The sequence below is a fragment of the Triticum dicoccoides genome, chromosome 1B (assembly GCF_002162155.2).
Source record: "Triticum dicoccoides isolate Atlit2015 ecotype Zavitan chromosome 1B, WEW_v2.0, whole genome shotgun sequence".
Classification (NCBI taxonomy): Eukaryota; Viridiplantae; Streptophyta; class Magnoliopsida; order Poales; family Poaceae; genus Triticum; species Triticum dicoccoides.
This window is the reverse complement of record NC_041381.1, coordinates 390,598,492-390,603,389: the sequence shown is the minus strand read 5'-3', so window position 1 is coordinate 390,603,389 and position 4,898 is coordinate 390,598,492. Positions and strand designations below refer to the sequence as shown.

Sequence of the window (4,898 nt, the reverse complement as noted above, 5' to 3'; positions counted from 1 at the left end):
TCAAAAAATTAAGAAAAATAAAACTAATTCAATTCAAAATGTTAAAAATACAAATAATATATCAAAAAATTCAGAAAAATAAAACTAATTCAATTCAAAATTTTATACGCCTAGGCAGGAGTACGACGGCGACGACAGCAGTGACGACGACGGCGGCAACTTAGAAGGCGACGACTACCAGTACAACGGCGGCGGCTATGAAGACTACGAGTATGCATATTACACGCCTAGGCAGGAGTATGACTAAATCACTCCAAATTTCATGTATCATCAGTGGTATCTCGAATCATTCGAAAATGGACACCAAACACATCACGGGTAATATAATTCACATGATCCATTCAACAAAGTTTGGTACAATAAATTATTACACATCATTTCTTCCCTTGTGTCCCTGCTTGCTTACGATTGTGCCGTATCCATGGAGCATCCTCATCATTTAACTTAATGCTTGGGTCGGTGTTCACTTTGAAGGGCGGAATTTCAGCAAACATATTATAATCTTCTGACATGTCTGTCTTGTCCTCCACTCCCACGATGTTTCTTTTCCCTGAAAGAACAATGTGGCGCTTTGGATCATCGCATGATGTACTGATCGTTTTCTTATCTTTCCGTTTCCTCGGTTTGCTACTCATGTCCTTCACATAGAAAACCTGAGCGACATCTTTCGCTAGGACGAATGGTTCGTCAAGGTAACCAAGATTCTTGAAATCCACCATTGTCATTCCGTATTGCTGGTCCACCTTTACCCCACCTCCTGTTAGCTTGAACCATTTGCACCGGAACAAAGGGACCTTAAAGGAGGGTCCATAGTCAAGTTCCCATATCTCCTCTATGTAACCATAATATGTGACCTTTTGCCCATTCTCGGTTGCTGCATCAAAGCGGACACCACTGTTTTGGTTGGTGCTCTTTTTATCTTGGGCGATCGTGTAAAATGTATTCCCATTTATCTCGTACCCTTGGAAAGTCGTTATAGTCGAAGATGGTGTCTTGGCCAACATGTACAGCTGATCTACAACATCATTGTCATTCATTAAATGTTTTCTCAACCAACTGCCGAAAGTCTCCATGTGGGCCTTCCTAATCCAGGATTCAGGCTTCCCCGGGTTGTCCGAGCGTAAAATATTCTTGTGTTTCTCAAAGTACGGAGCCACCAAGCTGGAATTGGTCAGTACAGTGTGGTGTGCCTCAGTCAGAGAATGGCCGTCCATACATGTCATTGATTTCCTTCCGATCGTGCCTTTTCCACTTAGTCTCCCCTCGTGCCGCGATCGAGGAAGACCAATCGGCTTAAGGTCAGGAACAAAGTCAACACAAAACTCAATTACCTCCTCATTTCCATAGCCCTTGGCGATGCTTCCTTCTGGCCTAGCACGGTTATGAACATATTTCTTTAATACTCCCATGAACCTCTCGAAGGGGAACATATTGTGTAGAAATACAGGACCGAGAATGAAAATCTCTTCAACTAGGTGAACCAAGAGGTGCGTCATAATATTGAAGAAGGATGGCGGGAACACCAACTCGAAACTGACAAGACATTGGATCACATCGTTCTGTAACCGTGGTAGATCTTCTGGATTGATTACCTTCTGAGAGATTGCATTGAGGAATGCACATAGCTTCACAATGGCTACTCGAACATTTTCCGGCAGGAGCCCCCTCAAAGCAATCGGAAGCAATTGCGTCATAATCACGTGGCAGTCGTGAGACTTCAGGTTTTGGAACTTTTTCTCCGCCATGTTTATTATTCCCTTTATATTGGACGAGAACCCAGACGGGACCTTCATACTGCTCAGGCATTCAAAAAAGATGACCTTCTCTTCTTTGGTCAGAGCGTAGCTGGCACGACCTTGAAACCATTCCGGATGCCGGTCATCAGGGTCTTTCAAACGTTGCTGGTCCTGCCGTGCTTCCTTTGTATCATTTGTCTTCCCATACACGCCCAAGAAGCTTAGGAGGTTCACGCAAATATTCTTCGTAACGTGCATCACGTCGATTGCAGAGCGGACTTCTAGGACTTTCCAATATTCTAGCTCCCAGAATATAGATTTCTTCTTCCACATGGCTGCGTGCCCGTCAGCTCCCTTCGGAACTGATTGTCCGCCAGGACCCTTTCCAAAGATGACTTTCAAATCCTTGACCATATCAAATACCTCAGCACCAGTGCGTTCCGCAGGCTTCGGCCGGTGATCTGCCTTGCCGTTGTAATGCTTGCCTTTCTTTCTTACTGGATGAATTTTCAGAAGAAATCGACGATGCCCAAGGTACACGTTCTTCTTACAATTTGGCAAATGTACACTTTCAGTCTCGTGTAAGCAGTGCGTGCATGCATTGTATCCCTTATTTGACAGTCCCGAAAGGTTACTAAGAGCAGGCCAATCATTGATGGTTACGAAAAGCAACGCTCGTAGGTTAAATTCCTCTTTTTTGTGCTCATCCCACACACGGACACCAGGTCTGCCCCACAGCTGTAAAAGTTCATCAACTAATGGCCTTAGGTACACATCGATGTCGTTGCCGGGTTGCTTCGGACCTTGGATGAGCACTGGCATCATAATGAACTTCCGCTTCATGCACAACCAAGGAGGAAGGTTGTAGATGCATAGAGTCACGGGCCAGGTGCTATGGCTGGAGCTCTGCTCGCCAAAAGGATTCATGCCATCTGTACTTAGACCAAATCTTATGTTCCTTGCGTCAGCTGCAAAATCTTTGAACTCTCTGTCGATCTTTCTCCATTGCGTTCCATCTGCGGTGTGTCTCAACTCCCCGTCCGACTTACGGTCCTCTTTGTGCCATCGCAACAACTTGGCATGCTCTTTGTTCCTGAACAGACGTTTCAACCGTGGTATTATAGGAGCATACCACATCACCTTGGAGGGACCCTCTTCCTGGGTTTCTCGCCCTCAACATCGTCACCAGGGTCATCGCCTCTGATCTTATAACGCAATGCAGTGCATACCGGGCATTCATTCAAATTCTCGTATTCACCGCGGTAGAGGATGCAGTCGTTGATGCATGCATGTATCTTCAGAACCTCTAAACCTAGAGGGCAGACAACCTTCTTTGCTTCATACGTACTGGCGGGCAACTCGTTATTCTTTGGAAACATATTCTTCAACATTTTCAGCAAGTTTTCAAATGCCGAGTCAGCTACACCTGCCTGTGCCTTCCATTTCAGCAAATCCAGTGTGCATCCTAGCTTTTTCAGACCATCATCGCATCCGGGGTACAACGACTTTCTGTGATCCTCTAACATGCAATCCAAATTCTCCCTCTCCTTTTCAGTTTCGCAGCGTCTCCGTGCATCAGCAATGGTCCGACCAAGATCATCAACGGTCTCATCACGTGCCTCTTCTTCACCTTCACCTTCACCTTCCCCTTCACCTTCCCCTTCACCTTCCCCTTCACCTTCAGCATCCTCCATGAAAGTATCACCGAAATGAGCAAGATAGCTTTCATCGATGAAATCATCCCCTTCTTCATCTTCTTCCATTATAACCCCTCTTTCTCCATGCTTGGTCCAACAATTATAGCTTGGCATGAAACCGTGCCGAAGCAGGTGCAGGTGAACTTCTCTTGAGGAAGAGTAACCCTTCTGATTCTTACAGTCAACACATGGACAGATAACAAAACCCTTCTGCTTGTTCGCATTAGCCACTACGAGGAAATCTTTCAAACCCGTAGTGAACTCGCGGGAGAGTCGGTTACCGTACATCCATTGCCGATTCATCTGCATTATTATAATATAAAATATATAATTAACCATCATGCATTTGTTAAAGTAACTAGCTATAAACAATAGAAATTAAACAATGAACAACACACATGCATATTTTATCAATGACACACATGCATGAAAGGTTCAAGTTGCTAACCGTGATCGAGGAGGAACCTCAAGTGTGGCTCCAACACTTCATATCATGTTTGTTTCACGCTGTTGGGCATTTCATCAAACACCTTGTGTGCATAAGAGGAACCAAAAGCAAACCTACACCCCCTTGTGAAGAGAAGTGGCACCAAATGGCTAAGTGAGTGCGCTGAACTGGTATATATAGGGGAGGAGCTTTAGTCGCGGTTGGCCAGGCCAACCGCGACTAAAGGCCTTTGGGCACCTTTAGTCGCGGTTGGCCTGGCCAACCGCGACTAAAGCCCCTCACGTGCACCAGCTGGCCACCGAGCGCCCTGGCCCAAGCCTTTGGTCGCGGTTCGTCTGTCGAACCGCGACTAAAGACTTCATTAGTCGCGGTTCCTACAGTTTCGCGACTAATGGGGCTGGACGGAAGCCTCTTTTTCTACCAGTGCATGTTTATTATGATTCCAGAGGTACGTAGCAAATCAAATTTGAACATGTTTATTAAGATTCAGAGGCAACAAATCTGTTTTTTTGCGGGGTAACAAATCTGTTTGATATTTATCAAGTTCTAACCACCACTTCGCCATAGTAGGTCTTTAGTTCTTTCTCAGTTACCTTTTAAAACTTCCCCAATGATTAATGGTGATGATTTGCAGCAATCACTCTTCAGGTATAATTAAGTGTCCGGTGTGTGTTCTTAATCATAAATGTATCCGGCATAATTGAATGTGGCGATGAAGATCAAAGGCGCGTTGCTACTTTTCCATTTAAGAAGAATTTATTTTTGTAATATAACAATAACAATCCAACAGAAGAAATGTCGGTTCTTATCCTCTTCATTTTACTAACACAACTTGATTTGTATAAGAATGTTTAGCGCATTATTTTTTTTCTTGGCGTGCTTTTTTGCACAAAATATTTATTAACTGTTTCGATCACATCTTGAACGTACCTTTAAAAAAATTGTTCTGAAATTCCAAGCTTCTATTTTAACCAATACGGGTCATGCGCACAGCATGATTCCTTATCAATAGGTCAC

The 4,898-nt window shown here is 44.3% G+C and overlaps 1 pseudogene; it reads right to left on the bottom strand.

Annotated features, from left to right (window-relative positions):
- Window positions 1-419: 419 nt before the first annotated feature.
- On the bottom strand, window positions 420-3,721 carry LOC119305613 (annotated as a pseudogene).
- Window positions 3,722-4,898: the final 1,177 nt, after the last annotated feature.